The sequence below is a fragment of the Zalophus californianus genome, chromosome 1 (genome assembly GCF_009762305.2).
Source record: "Zalophus californianus isolate mZalCal1 chromosome 1, mZalCal1.pri.v2, whole genome shotgun sequence".
In the NCBI taxonomy this organism is placed as follows: Eukaryota; Metazoa; Chordata; class Mammalia; order Carnivora; family Otariidae; genus Zalophus; species Zalophus californianus.
The window spans coordinates 106204899-106230762 of record NC_045595.1 but is presented as its reverse complement, the minus strand read 5'-3'; the positions used below and the strand labels follow the sequence as shown (position 1 = coordinate 106230762).

The 25864-nt window shown below is 37.5% G+C and overlaps 1 long non-coding RNA gene across 10 annotated transcripts in view; it reads right to left on the bottom strand.

The window, feature by feature from the left end:
* The window catches only part of LOC113917993, a 167919-nt gene that overhangs the window by 139226 nt on the left and 2829 nt on the right, over positions 1-25864 (bottom strand). For 5 of the 10 annotated variants that reach the window (XR_003518407.1, XR_003518409.1, XR_003518405.1 and 2 more), the window contains exons 2-3: positions 11346-11428; positions 3210-3311 (exon numbers count right to left, since the gene is read on the bottom strand). This is a non-coding gene — a long non-coding RNA (uncharacterized LOC113917993). Of the gene's footprint in view, positions 1-3209; positions 3312-11345; positions 11429-12012; positions 12103-25864 lie in introns of all 10 variants that reach the window. The other 5 variants (XR_003518408.1, XR_003518412.1, XR_003518411.1 and 2 more) reach the window with 3 other exon arrangements.

The window sequence follows — 25864 nt, the reverse complement described above, 5'->3', positions numbered from 1 at the left end:
TCATTTTATGATCAATGCTGTGGACTTCCCTCCTTTATCAACATTTATTCCAATCACCTGAGCTTCTGTAACTTTCCACATCTGACAAATTTTCCCATTCACTAGCAGAATATCCTAAAACTAAACACTGAAGAGGATTCCTGCATAGCTTGTTGTCAACTAGCTAAGATTTCTTTTCCAGTCTAGTACACAGTATAGTGATTCAAGTAATAAATACTAATGATTCTTGAGAAAGGAAGGAAAGCAGAATTTAGGTTAAAATACAAAGTGAACATAGGATTTCAGCTGTTTTTCTACATGCAGCTAAAATGTTAGATGCAGAGTTTGTTATTATTGGGCGAGCACATATCATGTCGGGAGGTCTTAATAACTTCGGCAATCAAGAAAGCCAATGGAAAGTTTCTCTGGCTAACAAAAAATCCCTTTTTTAAGGACTCATGGAAGGTATCCATTACAGAGCGTTCAGAAATCTATGAGGAAAAAAAAACATTAAAAGGATACTATTTTTATTCTGGCTTTCATGTTTTCTATTTCTCTCTTTACAGAAATAAAATCGAGGATTTCTTCCTTCAGAGGTCAATGAATCATGAAATTGGAACTGTGCCGGCTCACAAATGTATGTTTTGCCCATGCGGTCTCAAGCTAAAGTAACTGGCCTTCACCTTCAAAATGTACGGATAATAAATGCCCAAAGGCTTAGTACATTAAGTCTTGGAAAAGTAAGGCAAACATTTGGTGAGTTTTCATTGAAAACATTAAAATGTTTTTTCCAGGTGTTACTTCTTAATAAATTTGAAGACTGTTTATAACATTTTTATAGGGGTATTCTCACTCACAAGATTTCTTTGAACATATGTGAATTTTTGCCTATGACAGGGACATTAAAAAACACATTCTTAGTTGTTTTTTTCCAAACTTGATTTATGACCATCTGGCATTACACATTCTTTCTCCTTTATAACCTGCCTACTGTGTGCCTCTTTTCCCCTCAATACAAAATTACTGTGTAGCTTGAGCAGCCTAAAGCCAGCAGAATGGAAACAAACAGCAAAAATACCTTGGCCTAGGAAATGTACATATCTTATCTGAATTTAATTAAAACACATTCACACACATCTTTGTGTGAGAAATTCAAAGTTTTTACGATTTCTACATTTGACCATTATACCATTCACTAAAGACAGATCTTATTCTAAAAAGTGGTAAATTAGGGACTCCTAGAGTGGCTCTGTCAATTAAGTAACCACCTGTTGATTGCGGCTCAGGTCATGATCTTGGGCTTGTGAGATCGAGCCGTGCATTGGGCTCCTTCCTGGGTCCGGAGCCTGCTTAAGTTTCTCCCTTTCCTCTTCCTCTCCTTCTGCACCCCCCCCTTAAAAAAAAGTGATAAATTAAAGGGGAATCTAAGAAAGTCTGATTAACTATTATACCTATCACCCATTTCCAAATAAAGCTCTTGCTTCTGAATGAAATAACTTTGTCCCACATAAGCTGCATCTTGGGCCAGGACTCATTTGAGCTCAGATCTTAAGACAAGCATCCATTGACTGACCCAAGGAAAACCAGCCTATAAGACAGCATGATGCTCTGTAATGGGAAGGGGAGAGGGTAGATCAATGTGAGGGATGTAGTCACTACTCAGATTCTCTTCTTAGAAAGATAGTAGATACATAGCAAGTCCTACCAGTTCCTCTTCCAAAATATTTTTTATGTCTATGCCCTCTTTCTACCCCATTACCACCACATTATCCAGGCCACCATCTTCTGCTGGACCAAAGCTATAGCCTCCTAACCTGGTTTCTCCACTAGCACCACTTCCGTCTCAAACACCATTTTTCATATAGTAGCCAGAGTGTTCTTTTAAAGAATACATAAGATAATGTCATTCACCTGATTAAAATTCTCCAGTGATTTCTCATTACATATCAACTTCAAACATAAAACATAAAATTCAAACTGGTATGGGGCATCTGGGTAGCTTAGTCGGTTGAGCCTCAGACTCTTGATTTCAGCTCAAGTCATCATCTCAGGATCGTGAGATTGCGCTCAACAGGGAATCTGCTTAAGATTCTCTCGCTCCACTTCTCCTCCCCCGGCCTCGTGCTCTCTTTCTAAAATAAATAAATCTTTAAAAAAATGTCAAATTGTTATGATCTGTCCTCTGCCTGCCTTTACCTCTCCACCCTCCTACCTACTGTGCTCCTGCCAGCTTGATCTTCATTCTGTTCCTCGTGCTGCCAAAGTCTCTCCCACCTCGGGGCCTCGCAATTACCAGCCCTCCCTCAGAAACAATCTCCTGTCTCCTCCCCCAGGCCAGCTTCCTCTTTTTCTTCCTTCAGGTCTCAGTTCAAATATTTTTTTTTCAAGAGGCCTTCCTCTAAAGCAGTGGTGCTCAATTTTCACTGTGTATCAGAATCCCTAGGAAACTTAGGAACTTTCAGCTGACCAAGACCCACTACCGTGAAGTAATCTGAGTAGGACCCTGGCATCAGAATTAAATCACAACAAACCAAACCTTGACAGGTGATTGTAACTGCAGCTAACTTGTGAATCAGTGACCTAAAGAACCTCACCATCTTCTCTCCCCATCATATCCACTATTAGAGTATCTTTTGCTATGTATCGTACTCTGTAACCACCTTGACTTCTTTTCCTATTGTCTTTTTCTTCCCCTGAAATGCCAAGTCCACAAGGGCAAGGACATTTTCTGCCTATTTACTGCTATAGGCCCAATGCCTGACATCAATGAAGGAAAGACTGAAGGTCCTTCAAGTCAATAGACAGAGAAGGGTGAAGCGTACAAAAGACAGCCTGGAGAATCCATTAAGTAGAGGTGATATAGAATGAGAGAGAAAGTGGTGAAAATAGATGAAAGAATCAGAAGCTGAGCAAGGAAAGTGAAGCCTGAGCATAAATCATGGACCACGAAATAGTCTCTTGGGTCACTGTCTCTTCCAATAAAACCTGAATGTTCAAAGACTAAAATTGAGTCCTTTTTTGTGAGCACCTAACATAACCTAAATTGTCTCAGTTCCATACAATCTCAGTTCCACACAAACACAATGCCTATTTTATTGATACAGAGATTACAATTATCTCATTGTAGATTTTTAACATAGAGAAGCCTTATTTTAAATCCTGAAGCTGTCTCATTTTATTCATACCATTTTTAATAGAAGTCTTCTTAAAAACATATTACATTTACATACCTTCTTTAAAAGAATCCGCTGAGGAAATTTAACATTAACTTGGTAACTCCAGGATTGTCAAATATTTTGCTGTCTCACATGACTTTGATATCCTTAAGAAAACTTAAAACATATATGCCATTATTATAAAAGTTTTTGGAATAAAAGACTTTTCATGGTTCTCAACTTTTCTTTTTAAGTTTCCTTTTTTTAAGTTTACAGGAACTCTGCTCTTACCTGAATGCCCTCACTGCGTAGCTTGCTTATATATTCAGCTGTGAGTTTTCAAAGTTAATGACTTTTTCTTAAACAAATGCAAACACAACCTTGTGGTGGTTCCCATGCTTGGCTATGATCGTAATCACCAGGAAAGCTTTTTTTTTTTAAAGATTTTATTTGTTTATGAGAGAGAGGGAGAGCAGGAGCAGTGGGAGGGGGAGAGGCAGAGGGAGAGGGAGAAGCAGATTCCCGCTGAGCGGGGACCCCGAAAAGACACAGGGGTGGGGCTCGATCCCAGGACCCTGGAATCATGACCTGAGCCAAAGGCAGACACTTAATCTACTGAGCCACCCAGGCACCCCAGTAATCACCTGGAGAGCTTTAACGTCCATGAATGTCTGTCTACTTCTTCAGACCCTGGAATTTATGATTTAATTGACTAGGAATGTGGCCAGGATTAGCTGACTTGTTTGGGTTTTTTGGTTTGTTTTTGGTTCCCAGGTGATTCTAAAACATACCTCATTAGGAACTGGAACTAGCAGTTGGAAAAGCTGCTGGAACCCAGGCAGTGTTTCACTGTCCCTCTGTGGGTGAATCTATGTGTCTCCAGGCTACTTTCTCTGCTTCACTTTGCACAGGAGGGTAAGTAACTGACCCTACTGTCCCTACATATAAGTGTTCTTCAGTTTCTGGAACTAAATGAATCTAACAAATACCTTGGTTTTTTTCAAAGTCTCAGGAGCAAGGTGTAATCAGCCCTTTTGGGCCTGTGTCTACCCATATTCCCTCCCGGAATAAGCAGGGAGCAAAGTCAGATTGTAGAAACAAACACGGGCTTAGGGTAAACAAACCATAGGTATACTTTACATTTGGTGAGGGTTCTGGAGAGAAATTCTCAGAAATGGGCATATAGTATCTACTTGCAGAATCCTAAACAACAATCCTACCCTCAGTAGGACAATGGGTCCTCCAAATTTTGCGACAAAAGTTTAACTGTTAGTTCCTCTTTGACCCATATCATGACATTAATAGCTTTCATTAATTGAGAATTCCCACCCAGTCTCAAAAGCTCTATTCCAGAAGCATTGTTTTTTTCTTTTAAGTTACTCTCAGATTTTAAAGAAATAGTTCAAAAAAATAAATAGCTCAAAGCTGAACTGCATCAAGGAAACAACCACAGAGAAAGCATTTCCATGTGCATGCTTAGACAGATGGCAGAACTTAGCAAACATGCAGCAGAGGAATGAGTCCAACCTGTCTTCTCTTTCCAGCCTCACTGTAAGCAGACTAACGTGAGTTTGCTCCGTGGTTAATTAGCGATAGAGTTTACGCCAGGTGGAGTTCTCACACAAAGTAATCTCTATTTACAGCAAATAAGGAGATCACGGGAATAACTTCCAAAGCAGTGACTCCCTGAGCAGGGGTGAGCGGGTTCGCTTTATTTAGGGTTTAGGATGAATATTCAGAAAGGGGAGCTTTGTCATCGCATGTAAAGGTGGGCATAGGTTGCACAGGTGCACTCAGAAAATATGCCTACAGGTCGCATCCTACCTTATGTTATTGAAGATTGTGCTCCTAGGGTGAAGACTTTAACATTATAATGAAACGGGTAACTGTGGGGCAAGGGCAAGTGGCTACGGGCATGCTCTGAGAGCCAGTATAAACTCATGGGCTCTTGGGCTTGTTATCCCAGGTAAGGAATGCAAGATCTTGCTTACTTTTGAAATATCACTGGGAGTTTTACCACTGATTTACTGTTTCTGATATGGTTAGGCTACTTCCTGGCCTGGTAGGGACTATTAGTTTCTGCATTCCCTTTGTTCCCTTAAAATCCTTAACAGCTGAGGTTTTTGTGTTTCACGCATGCATGCGTGTGCACATGCGTGTGTGTCTTTGTAATTCTGATACCTCCTAGGAAGTTCTGCAAGAAGTGTGCCTGGGCCAGTGGAGCGGTGGAGCACAGATCATGGAAAATAGCTGGGGCCAAAAATGCCTACTGTGTCAAGCTATATCTCATCTTTCTTTGTTGGGTACCCTTCACTCTTTCTTTTTTTCTTTTGTGGGGTGCAGGGGGAGGTGGCAGAGGGAGAAGCAGGCTCTCCGCAGAGCTCAATCCCAGCATCCTGGGATCACGACCTGAGCCGAAGGCAGATGCCCAACCAACTGAGCCACCTAGGCGCGCCCCCCCCACCCCCACTCTTTCTGCTTACAACTGGGAAACATTGCCCAGTAAAACTGACTGAAATAGCATACTGACAGTAGTCCCCGGACCAGCAGTGTCAGCATCACCCACAAACAAATCCTCAGGCTCTAATCTAGCCCTAGGAATCAGAAACCCTGGGGATGGGGCAGAGAAATCTGTACTTTAAACAGCCCTATAGTTAATTCTTTTATTTCCTAGCTAATTTGTATCTATAAATACATAAATACATTGAACAAACCAAGTAGAATATTTGCCAAGGTAAACTAAAAACTAACTTGTTTATATCCATTCTGTCCCAAAATGGATATAAATCCCACAATGAGTTTAAAATGCATGATGCTTTCTATCAGTAAACATCAGCATATTCTGCTAGGTGCTTGTCAGCAGGGCAGTTTGGGGATCAGACCCAGAATCTGATAAAGCTTAAATAGTTGCGGTAAGTGTAAATGGGATGATCTTGGCTTTTAATCATTCTACACTTCAAAGAATTTTGTCCAGTATTTTGGATATTTTGAAATATTTACAATAGTAGAAATAGAAAAGGCTTACATTTATCTATCAATTAATCTTATAATCATTCATTGAAAGCCTACCACATACCAAGCATTGTGCTAGGCATTAGAGATACAGGGAAAACAAGACAAACACAACCCTGTACTCAGCTCACAGTCCAGAAATACAGAAAGTCTCAGGGTCCAAGGTAAGCTTCCCCAAAGGAGTAATTTTAACCAGAGCCTTGAAAGATGTGATGGCTAATTTTCTATGTCATCTTGATGGGGCCACAGTGTAACCAATCAAATATTATTCTGGGTGTGTCTGTGAGGGTGTTTTTAGAAGAGATTAAATCAGCAGACTGAGTAAAGCAGATTGACTTCTTTACTGTGGATGGACCTCATCCTATTAATTGAAGGTCTGAATAGAACAAAAAGACTGATCTACCTGAAGAAAGAAAATTCTTTCTGCCTGACTTTGAAGTAGAAATCAGCTTTTTTTTCTTGCCTTCAGACTCAAAATCAATCATCAACCCTTCCTGGGTCTTCAGATGGAAACTTTACACCAGCTCTCCCTCCTCTCAAGGCCTCTGGACTCAGATTGGAACTCAACATCAGCTCTCTGGGTCTCCAGCTTGCCAACTCACCCTGCAGATCTTGGGACTTGCCAGCCTCTGTGATCATGTGGGCTAATCCCTCTATACCTATATATATATATACATATATATATATATTTCTCTTATGAACTTAGACTATTAAAAAGGAGGAGTAAAAATTATACAGATAATGGTGAAAATAAAAAGAGAAAGTTCTGGAGCACCTGTGTGGCTCAGTCAGTTGTGCATCTGACTCTTGATTTTGGCTCAGGTTATGATCTCAGGGTCATGGGATCGAGCTCCATGTTGGGCTCTGGGCTCAATGGGGAATCTACTTGAGATTCTCTCCCTCTGCTTCTTCCCCAGCTCATGCATGTTCTCTCTCTCTCTCTCTCTCTCTCTCTCTCTCTCATAAGTAAATCTTAAAGAGAGAGAGAGAGAAAGTTCTAGGAAGAAAGAAAGTCTGGTACAGAGATCTTGAGGCAGAGAGTATATAGCATCTTAAAAGAACTGAGGTAAAAATTACAACACTTCCTTAGCACTTACTGTGTATCAGACTTTGCTCTAAGTTCCCTGGATATGTTATCTCATTTAATTCTCAAAACAACCTCCTGATGTAAGTTCAATTATTATCTCAAATTGCAAGTGAAAAACCTGAGGCACAGAGATGTGAAGTAACTCACTCAAGATACTAGAGATGGAATGGGAAGAACCATGTTCCACAGCCAAGTGTTCTGTCTCCGGAGTCCATGCTCTTAACCATGACTCCTTCACTTCTCCATAGAGCTGGCAAGGAGAAAAAGGAAGTGATAAAGAGAAATGCCAGATCATAGGGAACCTCGGAAGCCCTGTTAAGGAATTTGAGATTTTTCCTAAAAGCCACAGGAACCAGAGAACAATTAAAATCAGAGGAGTGACAGGATCAGACTTTTGTTTAAAACATATGAAATAATTGCAGGGAGAAAATTGGAATGGAGGGAGCAAGACAGGTGGCTTTTGCTTTGATATAAGATTTTTCTCTTTTAACCACTTCACTTGAATATCAAATAGCTTAAGTTGCTCCAGAAAATATCAAAAGCAAAAACTCCAGGGACGCTTGGGTGGCTCAGTTGGTTAAGTGTCATAAGTCGGCTCAGGTCATAATCCTAGGGTCCTGGGATCGAATCCCACATCAGGCTCCTTGCTGAGCTGGAAGCCTGTTCCTTCCTCTGCTGCTCCCTCTGCTTGTGCTCTCTCTCTCCCTCTGACAAATAAATAAATAAATAAATAAATATCTAAAAAAAAAAAGATAGAAATCCACACAATATAAACAGCTTTAAAATAATCCTCTCTTAACAGGATAATCATGATTCTGCTCCCTTCAGTTATCTCAGAATGCTGTCCCAAGAATGTTCAAAAAGGACCCTGGTCACTTAAAAGAGCAAAGATAGGGGAAAATGGAATGTGAAGATGTGTGCGGAACACAAGAGATATGCAGGAGGGTGACAGGAAACTACCTTGGCTCAGGAAGTCAGGCAGCAGATCAGAGGCTAATAAAGGATGAAATAGGCAATAAGAAATGGAAAGAGGAGAAAGAAGATCATAAAATCAAACTATTGTAGAAATATAAGCCAATGGTATGAATGTGATAAGCCAACTAAAATCAATCTCTTATTTGAAAATTTAAATGTTAGAATATTTCACTGTTGTCTATAGCTGATGGAGAAGGTGTTCCACAGGCCACACATGTAGCATTGGGCCATTTGGAATAGCAGTTTTCCAAGGGAAAGTTTAGCTTCTTTTGACTCTGCACACAGTGATTAAGCACAGGAAATCAAATTGTGGATTGAAGCCAAAATTTACAGGAGCATCAAGTACTATATAAACTAGTAAAAGAGCTTAAAAAGATATATATGTATATATATCTTTAATTTTAACATACATAAAGGGATTTTCCAACTCAATAAATTCTCCATATGTAGTTAATGATATCAAATATTATGGAAAAAACATCAGAATAACCAGTCTTATTCCTAATGAAAATCATCGAAAAGAATCCACAACTCAGCCTTATCTTAGCAAGAAAAGTCACAATAAATGTGCTTCTAAGCTGCTTCCAGTTTTGTTTTCATTTTTAAGGGGTGCTAGTAAAATGTCACTAATAAAAGTAGGAAATTCTTGCCAAGGCTTTCTTTCACTTGATATGTAGCAATGCACCTTGAGCTATGACGTGTTTGACATACTGGATCCCTCAAGAAAGATACCTGAGAGGGCATTTGGGTACCTTTTTCTGTAGGAAGAAAGTTTCTTTTTTAAAAAAAAAAAAAAGTATTTATTTGAGAGAGAGAGAGAGAATGAGAGAGAGCGAGAGCGCATAAGAGGGGGGAGGGTCAGAGGGAGAAGCAGACTCCCTGCTGAGCAGGGAGCCTAATGTGGGACTTGATCCCGGGACTCCAGGATCATGGCCTGAGCCAAAGGCAGTCGCTTAACCAACTGAGCCGCCCAGGCGCCCAGGAAGAAAGTTAATTAAGACAGTGGCTAACTGTCTACGGCCGTACCACCCTGACCGCGCCTGATCTCGTTTGATCTCGAAGCTAAGCAGGGTCGGGCCTGGTTAGTACTTGGATGGAAGACAGTGGCTAATTGCCCAAAAAGGACATATGTCAGAGTTTGGACTGAGCTCCCTTAAGGATCCTCCTAATATAAGCACAGAATCTGGAGCTCTTTAGTTCAATGCCCTCATGTTCCTGGGTGTCTACCCACATACACGTGTAAATCTCTATAATTTTTTAACAACTTATTGGCAGAGGGAAGCACAAAAGTGCTGAGCTGAGAGACTCACACCTCTGAGGAACTTTACTTTGGATTTTAGCCTATGTGTTAAACCTCAGGAAATTTTATACCTAGGCAAAGAACACAGGTCCCAAGAAAAGCTATCTGGTCATTAACTTCTGTCTCCTATAAAATATGTTCTTGGTCGGCATATTTTTTTCAAGACAGTATGAAACTTGCTGGGGCGCCTGGGTGGCTCAGTCGTTAAGCATCTGCCTTTGGCTCAGGTCATGATCCTGGGGTCCTGGGATCGAGCCCCACATCAGGCTCTCTGCTCAGTGTCTGCTTCTCCCTCTCCCTTTCTCTCTGTGTGTGGGCTCGTGCTCTCTCTCTCTCTATCTCTCTGAGAGAAGGAAGGAAGGAAAGAAACAAATAAACTTGCCTTAAAAATTTTACTCAAATAAGTGTGTGTGTGTTTTAATTCTAAATTCCATTTTTAAGTGTACTTTACATAATTTTCAGCTGTTCTGTGTGAATTACAACTGCCTAGTTTTTCATCTCTTTTGATTACTATTCCAGCCTTCTTGGGACTAGCTCTGTTACATAAAGAGGATTTCACTTTACTTTTTCTTCTACCCTGGATCTGTATCTCTGAAGTTGTTCATTTAGACTTTGGGCCAATAACTGATTATTTAATAGAGAGGCTAGCTCACAAAAAATATTGATTGGATCACATACATTTGTGTGACTCTCACAGGACGTGGTGTAAGGGGAAGCTAAGTGGGGAAAATTCTCATTTTCTGGTAAAGTAGTTGAAACCTTTGAACAATAAGGCACTTTTTTTTTTCCATCTACAAAATTTGGCTTGAATACGATTTCTTTCCTTGACACAGTACTATCAAGAATTGTTTTATTTTTAAAACGGAACATGATCCCAGTAGAAGAATGAGCCAAGAACATGAATAGACAGTTCAAAGAGAAGGAAATGATCTTTAAACATATGAAAAGATGTTCAACTTCATGATAATATGAGAAATGTATGGTAAAATTACAAGGCAATGCCTTGTTTTTTCATCTATCAGTCTGGCAAAGATACAAAAGTTGTTGATTACAGTATTTTGATGAAAACATACACCATGATATTTAGTTGGTGATAGTATAAATTCATTCTACTTTTAAGAGTCAAATTGACAATATTTGTCAATTTAAAATACAAATATCTTTTGCACTGAAATTCCATTTCTAGAAAATTTTCATATAGAAATCCAGTAATACATGTATACAGATGTATGAACACAGTAATTTATTGTAGCATACATCCATTGGAATAGTCTATAGCTATTAATAGGGGAGAACTATAGAAAGTGATATGAAACCAGCTTCAAGCTATATTAAGTGATGACAGGAAGATACAGTACCTTATGTAGAATGTGAGTAAAAGAAATTGGAGCTATATACACATACATGGTAGATATGAAGTATAAGGAAGTGGCAAAATATATTGCCTCTGGAGAAAACTGTCATACTGAGGGACTAGAAGACAAAAGTTAAATGGAAATTCACTCTACTGTGTGTCACTTTATACTGCTGGAATTTTAAAAAAACACACATTTGCACTATTGTATTTTTTAAAATTGCATTAAAAATGTAAGAAATTCTGTCCTTAGCTACATAAAGATGCATAAAAAATGCCAATATGTATGGAATTCTATTTACCTGCTTTAAACTTGCTGAAAATGGCATAAAGCTTTTAAAAATGCATAATGTCATTGATCTTAAGTTGCAACTTGATGATACTACTTTTTCTACATGGCAAAACCATTTATTACACTTCTATATTTTCCAAATCAACCAATACATAATCAGAAAATTAATATCCTCTTGCAGCCACTCATACCAGATGGTCTTTCCTGGTCCATTTCTTCTCCTTTCATGATATCCTTCTTATCTCTCATTTACTCAGAGGTTGGCCAGCTCACTCTATAAAAAGCCACATAGTAAATATTTTAGAGTTTGTGGACCAAGAGGGAAAATCGAGGATATTATCTATGTGCTTATATAGCAGAAAATAAAACAAATTTCTAAAAAATTTTTATGACAAAAATGTAACTAAAAAAAATAGGTCTACTAATGAGAATAATAGAATTCTTTTGGGGAAGATAATACTTTGCTTAATTGGGGTTCAAGCTCAGTGTCCTCTATCCTCAAGTTGATTGAAAATGTTTATCTGTAAAAACATTTCTTGTGGGGCACCTGGGTGTCTCAGTCGGTTAAGCATCTGCCTTCAGCTCAGGTCATGATCCCAGAGTCATGGGATCAAGTCCCACATCAGGCTCCCTGCTTGGTGGGGAGTCTGCTCCTCTCTCTCTCCCTCTGGCCCTCCCCCACCTTGTGCTCTCTCTCACTCACTCTGTCTTGAATAAATAAATAAAATCTTAAAAAAAAAAATTCTGTGGGCCTAACAATAGAGGTGATAAGCTAGACTAGGCCCAACAGCTATAGTTTTCCCTTTCTTTTCTGCCTGATGGGCTCCAGACATCTAACAAACTCTGCTCAACACTCACCTCATCTGGGAAGGCTGGCTCTCTTCCACTCACCCTATCTGTATCAGAATAATCATTCTACTCCTTCTGTAGCTGGATCACAATTCCAATCTTGAATAGAGAGCATTTTATATTTATCAGTCGTAGATATCTGTGACCTTTCTTATATCTAATTTATCCCTTGTTCATAGAATATGCTAGAACATCATAGGAACCCAGTCATTTTTTGTTAAACTAAGCTTTCATCCATTAAAAAGCAATTTTGATGGTAATAAAATAAATATAAAAATATAAAGTAAATATAAAGACCTTCCCATCAACCCACTTAACTTCTGTGGTGATAATAATATCCCAAACTTGTATTTTTGGGTCAAATGATTAGGCAACCCCTTCAGGGCTAGCATCTTCAGTCATGTTCAGTCAAGAGCTCTCCCTTTTGCCTAAGATGCCTAGATTTTTGCAAGCACTATTGTAGCTAAAGGCTGAAACTTGTTCACAAGCATAGTCCGGAAGGCTAGCAATCCATGATGAGAATTTGCTCATACATATGTGCAATACTTGCAAAAGAGTTTAAACCCTAAGTATCCCAGTAGTGCTATACAATCTGTTCCAAACCCAGGGAAGCAAGTATATTTTCTGATAATGACTACTAAGGAATTTCGCAGCTTTTGCCAAGATCACCTTATGCCTTGGATATTCTTCTTTTTAATCATTATTTATCCTCCAGCTCTCTGAGTTCATACGTTACTTCCTCAGGGCTGTCTCCTCTGACCTCACCCCAGAACAGCCAAGCCCCTTGTTAGATGCTGTCCTAGGTTTATGTATTCTTCATAGCACTTACAGAAGTTTGTAATTATATCTTTGGATGATTATTTCATCAATGTGTCTTATTCATAAGGTCCACGAAAGTAGAATCCATATTCACTCTCATTGTGTCCATAACACCTACACAGTGCCTGAAGATGTACATGCTTGGGGCACCCGAGTGACTCAGTCAGCTAAGCATCCAACTCAATGTTGGCTCAGGTCATGATCTCGGGGTTGTGAGACTGAGCCCTGCATGGGGCTTCGTGCTCAGTGGGGAGTCTGCTTGAGATGCTCTCTCTGCCTCTGCCCTTCCCTTCCTCCCTCTCTCTCTTTCAAATAAATCTTTTTAAAAAAAAAGATGTATATACTCAATAAATACTTGTTAAATGAGTGAATGAAGGTGGAATGAGGACAATAGTCCATTTTGCTACTGGTTCCTAAAGAAGACCCCTATTTCAGAAATCGTTTATACCAGAGACAGCTGTATCATTAAAAGACAGAATTAGCAATATAAAGGAACCATAGCGATTCCCAGGTTCAACTCATTTATTTCACTGAAAAAGACAGAAACTTGGACAAGTTATGTAACTTACATGGGATCTCGTAAAAACTGACTAAATTTGTAAGTTCCAATCTCTACCATGATATGTGTGAGAGCTTATCATATTACTCACCTTTCCACAAGGTTTCAAACCTTACTCATGTTTTCAAACTCCCATGCCACTTTGGTTCACTTATCATTACTTTCACTCACCATGGTATCTACATCAGTCCTCACTCTAATACATCCATTTAGTTTATGTAATTTACATAATCTCGTTGACAGCTGCTTTGACCCTGCTGAAACTCTTTTTAGAAAGAAAGAAAGAAAGAAAGAAAGAAAGAAAGAAAGAAAGAAAGAAAGAAAGAAAGAAAGAAAGAAAGAAAGAAAGAAAGAAAAGAAAAGAAAAGAAAGACAGAAAAAAGAGGGGCTCTTGGGTGGTTCAGTTAAACATCGGACTCAGTTTCGGCTCAGGTCATGATCTCAGGGTGGGGTCACGGGGTCAAGCCCCAAGTCAGGCTCTATGCTCAGCACAGAGTCCGCTCGACATTCTTTCCCTCTGCCTCCCCCCTCTGCCCTTCCCCCTGCTCACATGCTATCATCCTCTCTCTTTTTCAAATAAAATCTTTAAAAAAAAAAAGAAAATCTGATCAGCATAAATTAGGTCTATTGTCCAATTCTGGTCTAGACATCTTCCTGAGTGAGGAGTGCATCTTAAAGTACCCTAGGGATTGTAAATAGAAAGAACATGTCTTTTCTGGACAGCTATGTGCAAAAGAATGAAGCTGGGCCATTTTCTTACATCATACATAAAAATAAACTCAAAATGAACTAAAGATCTAAATGTGAGACCTGAAACCATAAAACTCCTAGAAGAAAACATAGGCAGTAATTTCTTTGGCATTGGCCATAGAAATTTTTTTAGCTATGTCTCCACAGGCAAGGGAAACAAAAGCAAAAATAAACTGTTGGGACTACACCAAAATAAAAAGCATTTGCACAGTTTAAAGAAACCATCAACAAAACACAGAGAAAACCTACTGAATTGGAGAAGATATTTGCAAATGATATATCCAATAAAGGGTTAATAGCCAAAACATGTAAAGAACTTACACAATTTACCACAAAGAAGAGGATAATCTGATTAAAAGTGGACAGAGGATCTAAATAGATATTTTTCAAAAGAACACATACAAACGACCAACAGACAAATGAGAAGATGCTCAACATCACTGATTATCAGGGAACTGCAAATCAAAACCACAGTGAGATATGACCTCACACCTGTCAGAATGTCTTAATGTCTTAATGTCTTAATCTCAGGAAACAAACTGAGGGTTGCTGGAGTGGTGGGGGGGTGGGATGGATGGGGTGGCTGGGTGATAGACAAAAAGACAAGAAATAACAAGTGATGACAAGAATGGCAAGAGAAAGGAACTCAGGTGCACTGTTGGCGGGAATGTAAATTGGTGCAACCACTGTGGAAAATGGTATGAAGCTTCCTCAAAAAATAAAAATTAGAAATACCGTATCACCCAGTAATTCCACTACTGAATATTTACACAAATAAAATGAAAACACTATTTTGAAAAGATATATGTGCCCCTATGTTTATTGCATCATTATTTACAATAGCCAAGATATGGAGGCTGCCCAAATGTCCATTAACAGATGAATGAATAAAGAAGATGTGGCGTATATACAGAATGGAATATTACTCAGCCATAAAAAAGAATGAGATCTTGCCATTTGGGACAGCATGGATGGACCTAGAGGATATTATGCTAAGTGAAGTAAGTCAGAGAAAGGAAAATAACATATGATTTCAGTCACATATATAATCTAAAATGAAAAACAAGAAACAAATAAAAAACCATACAGACTCATGAATACAGAGAACAAGCTGGTAGTTGCCAGTGGGGAGGGTGTTGGAGGGATGGGAAAAATAGGTAAAGGGGATTAAGAGTCACAAACTTCCAGTTAAAAATAATTTATGATGATGAAAAGTACAGCATGGGGGAAATATTCAATAATATTTTAATAACATGTTAGGGTAACAGATGGTAACTACACTTACTGTGGTGAGCATAGCATAATGTATAATTCTTATCAAATCACTATGTTGTACACCTGAAACCAGTATAACATTGTATGTCAACTATACTTCAATTTTTTTAAAAAAATAAGAAAAAAGAAAAAAACATGTCTTTTAAGACGTTTGTGTGGGAGAGGGTATAGATACATGAAAAATGCACGGGCAATTTTAGTAAGGCCAAAGTGCATAACAGTGTGCCTAGAAATGTACACACGCACACGTATAGACACTATCTCTTTGTTTTGAATTCATTTAATATGGGAAACATTTTGGTTTGTCATTTTGCCTTTGGCATTGTGTAGTCTGTAGTCTATCCGGAGTACAAATACAGTTTTAAAAATACTTATCCCCATCATGTTCAGTGTATCCAATAATAAATAAACTTTATAAGAAGCATCTCTCACAGGGGCGCCTGGGTGGCTCAATCCCTTATGCATCTGCATCCCGGCGTCCTGGGATTGAGCCCTGCATCCAGCTTCCTGCTCAGCGGGGAGTCAGCTTCTCCCTCTGACTCTCACTCCTCCTTGTGCTCTCTCTGTCTCTCACGCTCTCTCTCAGATAAATAAATAAACAAACTCTTTAAAAAAAAAAAGCACCTTTCACGGGGACTACTAGGCACCTGGTAAATGAATATTTGATAATATGCCCGCTCCCATAAAAACATTATTTTACCTATTGATTCATGGTGCTGTTTTTATAAATTGATGATAGCAAGCTGATTGTCACTCATGGCTCAGCTAATTAGACCATGGATTCTGAGAAACAAACAGGGTTCTAGAGGGGAGGGGATGGGGGGATGAGTTAGGCTGGTGATGGGTATTAAAGAGGGCACGTACTGCATGGAGCACTGGGTGTTATACGCAAACAATGAATCATGGAACACTACATCAAAAACTAATGATGTAATGTATGGTGACTAACATAACATAAAAAAAAAAAAAGAATGGTACTAACAAGAAACCTGTAAGAAAGTGTGAGTACTGAGTAAAATCCATGGAACCATGTTTTGTTTTCTGTTTTTTGTCTTTAAATTATGTTAAGTTAGCCACTGTATAGGAACCATGGTTTTAACCACCAGTTTGGTTTTCTTTTTTTTTTTTTTAAGATTTTATTTATTTATTTGACAGAGAGAGAGACAGCGAGAGAGGGAACACAAGCAGGGGGAGTGGGAGAGGGAGAAGCAGGCTTCCCATGGAGCAGGGAGCCCGATGTGGGGCTCGATCCCAGGACCCCAGGATCATGACCTGAGCCGAAGGGAGCTGCTTAATGACTGAGCCACCCAGGAGCGCCGAGTTTGGTTTTCATATTCAGTTCTCTAGCTTGGTGCTTAATGTACATCACAAGTGTAAATGAAAACAGTAAAGGGAATTTTTTACTCAGTTATGTAATGGAACCTTAGAAACTCAATTCACATTTTCTTAAAAAGAAAAATCTCTGTGATACTACATTCATAGACAGTCTCCTATAGCGCAGTCAGCAAGACAAACTCTAGATCTGGGGTATGTTTCTTGAGATTTTGAGTTGCAGTACAAGGTTTCCAAATAGTGTTATTAATGATGAATTCGTTCAAAATGTGGGACAGACCACATAGAAGCCCCTCAAATTGAACTACAGGAAAGAACTGAAACCAGGGAGCAGATTGGAGGCAAAGTGTTGTTGATACAGTACCAGATAGGCCAGCTATAAAACAACTTCTTCTAATCTGCCATATTAATTCCCTCAGCCCATTCCTCAATTTTGTTTACTGAAATTAAATCTAACCAGAATTTATATTTGTTGCTAATATTACCATTTTTTATCAAAGTTTGTACAAATACACTTTGTCTTTCCTCTTAAAATCTCCTTTTAAAAAAAAATCCAATTTCTTCCCAAAAAACATTAATAGTCTTTTTAAACTGCAGTTCTTAACCTTGAGTTGACTTTTCAATAATCTCCCAAACATTATTTCTTTCCCAGATTTAATGCCTGAAACACTCAACATTCCAAATTATTCCTTTACCAATACGTGCACCATTTTTTTTCCCTTTGTCTTTCCTCCTCCCTAAGGGGTACCTGACTTTCTTTACCTTTCCAAATATTCCTTGGGAATTTGTCCTACTCTAGTCAAAAAAATATTTTTTAAGGATTTTTAAATTTCTACATATGTGCAAGCATTTGTGAAATAGTCCAAACACTAAAGTCCTAAACAATGTAATAATCAAGAGAAAAAAACCCAGGCATAATTTGCTGTGCATAAATGATAACTAGCAGCCTCACCACCCAAAATGGGTGCTTTCTCTTGTTTTTATCTTATTTAATTTATGCAGAAGATTAGCACTATGTTCTTTATTTCACTATTTAGTAAAATACTGTTATTTTCTGGTTTTGCTTACTGGGAAAATTGAACTGTACAGGCTTTCTTTTCCTTTCAACTAGGAACATTTGGAAAAGTAACAGCCTTACTTTCCTATAAGATCTAGAGACTTAAATGAATATCCATATGGATATGGGTTTTCAACTTGTTATCGTTTCTGTTAAAACTGTATCCTTAGAATATAATTTGAATAACTTGGTCTTGTCCGATTCTGAAGACTGAAAATCATTGTCTTTATAGAAAAATAACCTACAAAAAATGTGTGGCTTGATTCTTTCACTTGATAATTTGCCCTGGAAGCAACTTAGTAAGTGATGTGTCTTTTTTCCTAAATAATTTGCATAAATATTTGTGAGATTACTCTGTCAAATTGGAAATATACCATTGGCCTATTTGTTTTTCCTTATACACACAATGGTAAAATAAAAGCATGTTACTCTGAAAAAACCCATGATAACATTAATTAGGATCATTTTTACATTCTAATTGTCATACTTTGAGTTATTTAATAAATGTTGACAGCATGCTTAAATTTCAGTCAAACTGACTAATGGACCCAAAGCAGTTAAGTGCTACTAGGACTAGCCCAGGCCATTTCTCAGGGTTGTATTTTGCTGAAAGTAACACTGAAGAATGAGGTAATGCCTCCCATTGAGACCACGAGCAGGCCCACTTACTACCTACTATAAAAGAGGTGGATTTCCTGTGCTTAGGGTTACTAGTCTGCAACACACACCCATTCTGTGCATAAAATCTAACTGGATCATCCCCCTGGGATGGAGACAAGGGACCTGATGCAACCCAATGCTTATGCAGCTTGCTGCCCCATCAGTACCAAAGTCCTTTGTCTCTGACCCAAGAGTCTCATGTGTTTTTGCCATCATCCATGGAACAACAGTGTAACTTACTAGCTTTTAAGTAGAATAAAATAAAATCCCAACCCTTCATGCGGGGGTGTGTGTGTGTAATTTAACCTCAAAACAATTCACAGTGTAAATGCTACTTTAGCTCCCTGTTACCACTTTAGGAGATATATTATTTCATTTATCCTTTATATTTTAGAAGACCTTTAATTCCTTCTCTTGGCAATACAAACAATATTAAAAGATTACTAAAATTTTTATCTTAAAGGAGTATTTCTAATATAAGGAAATAGAACAACATATTTGTATAAGCCAAAAAAGTTTTTTTCTGCCAAAATATTTCCAGAATTTTTACATTTTTCATCAGTTAATAAAAAAGAATGTATAGCAAAATTCTTCCTTTCTCCTGATCTTTATGGCATATCTCACACACATTCTTCCAGGCCAGGCTCAAATGCCATTTCTCCAACAAACATTCCCTTAATAGCTAAATATAACCTCTCCCACCTGTTTAGCATTTTATCTCTAGCTGGAACTTCCTTAGCCCTAACATTCTCCTAATCCAGGTGTAGGTCACCCCCCCCTTCTAGACAGTCAACTCTCTAAAGGCAATTTCTACTTATGATTCCCCTTTTCTACTTAACTTTGAACATGGTGCCTTGCAGCTAGTAAGAAGTACTAGTTAAGGATCTATCTTTATATCTGAAAAAAAATGATTTTCAGTAGTAAAATATAACATGAAATTTTAAGGGTTTTTTAATTTAAATATTTTTTTAAAGATTGATTGATTGATTGATTTGACAGAGAGAGAGACAGCAAGAGAGGGAACACAAGCAGGGGAAGTGGGAGAGGGAGAAGCAGGCTTCCCGTGGAGCAGGGAGCCTGATACGGGGCTCGATACGGGGCTCGATACGGGGCTCGATCCCAGGACCCTGGGATCATGACCTGAGTCGAAGGCAGACGCTTAACGACTGAGCCACCCAGGTGCCCTGATTAAGGGTTTTTTTTTTAAGAATATTTGTGGCACACTAAGACATTCAGATTTTTTAAATCTCTGTTGTAATTGCCTGACAGCAGAATTAATGTTTTTCCACTGCATAAATTATAGAAAACATTGCTGAACTAATTTATATTTCCTGATGCATTATTCCAATATATATTTTTGCTTTAGTTGAATGTTCTGACATTCAACTGACATTTTGAGGGTAAGAAATGTATATTTTCACACTCAACAGCACAAGATGACATCAGAAGGGAGATTCTTATCACATCACATCTATTCTGCCAATATGGCCTACACTTCCTTCTCTCCAGTCCCCTCTCTCTCCAATGCATTACACTACTAGATGAATCTTCCTAATGTCCTACTTTCTCTATACCACGACTACTCACAAGCTTTCAATGAGTCTCCACTGACCAAAATATAAACCAGAACTCCTTGAGAGCCTGGCACACAAATCCAAATTTAACCCCAATATACAACTTACCTACTTCTTTTTCTACATGGCAACATTACTTCAGTCAAATTGATCTAATTCCTGTCTCACACATATACTTTGCATTTCCCTGCTTCCGTTTCCATCCATGGGATGGAATACACTTCTTTTTCTATACATCCAAATCTTACTCATTCTTCAAGAGCGAAATCTAAGCCATCCCTGCCATGATTCTGATTCCTAACATTTTACTGTCTCCATTCTCACATTTTTCCCTGTGATGCCATGATAAATTTACATTATTCCATAGGATATTCCTTTACTGGAGGTATGATTGTGATATATAAGGAAATGTTTGGGCTCCACTGAATGCCATCCTTCAAAGGTTTTCCTCAGGGAGTATTCCAATAATGTTCACATTGCTGAAATATTTCTGGGGCTCTTCTCTGGTCACCACAACCCCAGCCACACTAGAAAGTCATCCATTTTATTTTACAATCTCTTCTGGTTTTTATAAAAGAGAAAAAAAATTGCCTAACCCAATTATCTTCCTCTTTCCCAAATCAGTTTCCAATAATTTTTGGTTGTTTCTTAAAAAAAAAATATATATATATATATATATATATACACATGTATATATATCTTTTGTCAAAGGGAAGAAGTTAGTCATCATTGAGGACATTCAAAATAATGCATCATAAGTATTAAAAGCGTATACTCTTTTCCATGATTAGAAAAGAAAGTCATTTTTCTTTAGATTAATTTATAAAGAAATAACTAGATTCCAGTCCATAGCCATTTATTTTAGTAACTGGAAGTTCAAATCACTCTACAGAGTCCTTCAAGGTTTATTTGCATCATTTTTGGCAATGGCTTAGTTAGTAGTTTTCCCATCACAAAACCTTTTTTCCAACTGGCATGACATGAAAAGTTGAAATATTTTGTAATATTTCAGAGACTGTGCAATAATAAGAAAGCACACTGCCTTACCTGAAGTTGCAGGCAAATATAGTTGCAAATCCTTCTGTGGCCAAAATAGCAGTGGAGATTTTTACTATGGAAGGATTTACTATGAATTTCCTCAATGTTTGTGCCACTTCTAAAGGCAACACAAGGGTTCTGTGTTCAGCTGGGTTAAATATATTATATGTTACACATCTGTGTATGTCTGTCTGTAAGGCCACTGTCAAATCCATCCTCAGACAGAAAATTAGCAATGGTACATCTGCAATAAATAAAACTTAACTTCATTGCCTTTCTCAGAAGGGCTGTGGGAAGATAATATGTTTCTACTCTCATTTCCATTTCATTCCATTTGTGGAAACCAGGTCTCTTCCAACTTCTAAATGATGTCTAACTCTCGAGAAGCCAAAAAATACAGTAAGCTAACAACACTTTTACCAAGAGTCCTTTATTTTTCATAAAATTTTGCTGAATAAAATCTAGCAAAATTATTTTTGATTACTTCTGATTTCCCTAAAGAAAATGCCAATTTTATACCTCATTTTAAAATTTATTTAAGTAACTATAGAAAGAAACTTAATGAAAGGTTTTGTTACAAATCCTATATCTTATGTTTCCAATATTATTAATATGAATAAATTGTAATACAATTTAGAAATAATAATTTAAAATTATTAAGGAAACTCAATTTTGCATTTATTTTATTTTGACATGCTTTTGTTCATAGCATGCCTGTCACTGTCTATCTCCTTACCCTACTTGGTTGTTTCTTCATTGCCCTTATCTGATATTATATCAGATATTCCTATATTTTATCTGTTTATAGTTGGTCTGTCTCTTCTTCACCAGGATGTTAGCTCTATGACAGCAGGGAGTTTGTCTTCCTCACCACAATATTCCTAGCACTGACAGCAATGCCTGTAGGTCCTCAGTAAATATTTACTAAGTGCATGGATTATTTATTTAATTTACAGTAGATTCTACTTGCCATAAATTTGTACACCATATCAGAAACTGGACTATAATCTTGTAATAGAGATGCATAAGTGAGTGTTCCTAAAATTCTACAGGAAATATACATTTCATGGTTTTTGTGAGATTCTCTGAATAGCATGTAAACCCCCAAGAGAATAGAGGGTTATTGCTATGGAGGGAAAAAAATGAAGAGAAAGTATCAGCTACGCCAGGAAACATCTTGAATTGAAGCATGGGGGAGAGCCAGCCAAAGGGGCTTCAGGACATTGGAGGGAGTGCTGTTGTACCTTGTTCTCAAGTTTCCCCAGTGACATTTTCCTGGACATTCAGGACCAGAACAGGAAACTATCAAAAACCTTAGTGAACATATATTGCATTATTTGTTTCAGAGGTACAGATCTGTGATTCAACAGTCTTGCACAATTCACAGCACTCACCATAGCACATACCCTCTCCAATGTCTATCACCCATCCACCCCATCCCTCCCACCGCCCCCCTCCAGCAACCTTCAGTTTGTTTCCTGAGATTAAGAATTCCTCATATCAGTGAGGTCATATGATACATGTCTTTGTCTGATTGACTTATTTCGCTCAGCATAACACCCTCCCGTTCCATCCACGTCGTTGCAAATGGCAAGACATTAAGAAAAAAAAAAAAGAAGAAGATAGCAGGAGGGGAAGAATGAAGGGAGGAAAATCAGAGGGGGAGATGAACCATGAGAGATATCATGAAAAACAAACTGAAGGTTCTAGAGGGGAGGATGGGTTAGCCTGGTGTTGGGTATTGCGGAGGGCATGGAGCACTGGGTGTTATGCACAAACAAGGAATCATGGACACCACATCAAAAACTAATGATGTAATGTATGGTGATTAACATAACAATAAAAAATTTTTTAAAAACCTTAGAACATAGTTTTATACGCTCAGATGTCTTCCCTTCGTTTATCTGTCTCTGACACATGCATCTAATTAAAACACTTAAAATAGCTGATAGATTATGAAGCCCCAAATCCTCAACTTTTAGAATCTCAAAAAAAAAAATAGTTTACATTAACTGTTTCTCTATGTCATACCACACTGTAATTCATTTAGTGTTTCCTGGGACTTTTGACCTTACGTCTTTAAAGGTTGAAATTTGTCTTGGCCAATATGTTCCCCCGGGAGTTTTAGCAAGTGTTAGCAAGAAAAATAATGCATAAAATGTCAGAGTGAAAATAAATTTGTAATCCTATATATGCAATAAATCTGAAAAACAAATCTGATCGGACACCCAGAAAACAAATTATCCATTCAAGCACTACAAGTAGTAAAAAGTCCCCTACTCTTTTTAAGTAAATAAAATTCAATCCAGGCCAAAATTTACACATTTTCAACAACAATTTAAATTTACATATCAGTTCATAAAACAAGTTAATATTAATCCAATGCAACCACAAAAACAGTATGGCTTTCAGAAGTGAATTCCTTATTTGTGGTTTAGAAGATTCTGACTAAAATCTTATCCTAAATGTGGGCCTGGAGCTCCTTGAATGCAGGAATGTTTAATTCATTTTTTTATAACCTCAGTGTCTAGGCACAAAGAGGCTCTATGGATGTTGAAATAATGAATGAATGCCCATAAGTCATGAGTTTTTTCTATTCCAACACACTGTTAAATTCCCTCAACTATCGTTCTTACTGAAACAAATGCTGAACAAGACATAGAGTAGGACTTACGTGTATGTTGACACTTTCTTCTTTCCCAATGAATTAATTTCATCTAATTCAGTTAACCATCCTTACTTTTAAATTACCTCAGTGCACACTGAACCCATGCTTAGGGAAAAATAGGGCCTGATTTACTGAAGTGTTATCTCATTCCCTTTGCCAATAGTTTCACTGGGCTTACTTCTTGTATATGTTTTGGGGTTTTTTTTTCCCCCTTCCCTTATGTAATTTCACTGGATATTGGGCTAAGAAGAGAAGCTCTTCAAGTTGGCTTTAAAGGACAAAGACATTTTTTTATTTCATCTTTGATTTGCTTAGTAGATGATTTTATTTCATCTTTGATTTGCAGTCTTCATGTTGGTTGATTAAGCACTTCAACACTGTTATCAAGGACCCAGATATTTTGCATCTTTCCACAAGGAAAGCATCAGTGTCACCTTAGCAAGACATCAAGGGTCCTTTCAAATGCTATATGAAAGCATGACAATTTCAAGAGGAAATAAAGAACACAATGAAAAAAAGCTTTCCCCAGATTACTGATAGCAGGCTTATCCTAATGTTTCATTGGCCCTGATTAAGTCATATTTCTGATCTAATTACATGCTCCTTATTCTCCTGGTTATAATACTAGGCTATTTTTTTTTTTGCTTGTTGTCAGTTTTTGTTTCCTCAGACAAGCTTTAATATCTCTTGTTGCTAATTAGTAAAATGATAGCACTTAGTCTTGAAACTGTAGACCTTTCTAATACTTATGAAGAAATGCCAGCAAGATTTTTTTAAAAAAGGAAATTATCTTTTTTTTACTCCAGCCATAGAAAAGCAGCTATTATTTTACATCACAATTTCCATGTTAAAGTTAATGCTAACAAAGGAACTTGGTAAAATAGCTGAATTTCAGCAATGGTTCTACATTATAAAGAATAACCTTTAGTCCCTAAAGTTTTTGTAATTTTGATTGATTGGCCTATTTTATAACTTATTATCCTGGCAATGGTATTTACATTAAAATCACTGTTTTTGAAAATATATAAAGATTTGTGAGTTTGTCAGGCCACAAGAGGTTAATTGACATTTCCTTCTTTACCCACATGCATGAAAGTAAAAACAAATAATATATGAGTCTTTGGAAACCTTGTTTTTTAAAAAGAAACTATTGCCAGACAAACAAAAACTGAGAGAATTTGTCAACAACAAACTCAGAATAAAGTAAATGCTAAAGGGAGTTTTTCAGGCAGAAGAAAAATAATCCCAAAAGGAATAAGGCAATTAAGAAGGAATGGAGAACAACGGAAAAGTAAATAAAAATGTGGACAAATGTATATGACTATTGACTATGTAAAAAATAGCAATGATATGTATGGGGTATAAAATATATATGAAAGTAAAAGTGCATGCAAGAATAACAAAATGTGAGAAGGAGTAAGATGAATTGTAAGGCTGTAATATTATTTGGGAACTAGTACAAGTCAGAGTTGTCCCATTGGAATGTAATGCAAGCCACATACACAATTTTAAATTTTAGAAGTCACACTAGAAAAAGTAAAATGCAATAAATATAGTCAATTTTAATGTATTTTATCCAACCAAAAATATGATAATTTCAATATGTAACCAATTTAAAACTTATTAATGAGATATTTTATATATTTCTGTACTAAATCTTCAATTTTACGCATGTATTTCAGCAAATCTCAACTGCAACCAGCCACAATTCAAGTGCTCAATAACCACATATAACTAGCAGCTGCCATATTAGACAAAACAACAGTGTTAGGCTCCAGTTCACAGAAAGAATGTGCCATCTTTAGAGAAATCACTAAAAGTACTAAAAGTAGAAGAATATATAATGATCAAGTGTGAAAATGGGAAACAATGGGATATTAAATAAAGTTAGTAGAGTAATATACACTGATGGTGCCCTGCTGACCAGTGCACTTGTACTACAGCCGTTCTGAGCGTTTTTGCTAATAGCTCACTGTTTTCCTTATCTGAAGAATTACCCTTAGTCAAAGAGAAACCAGCTCTCCCAGGTTATGCTCCCAGCCCCAACAAAAAGCCAAAGGCAATGACTGACTAATGCAGGGCAAAAAAAGGCTAGCACCTTTGGCAAAAGGTTGAACCAATTCTAGGGT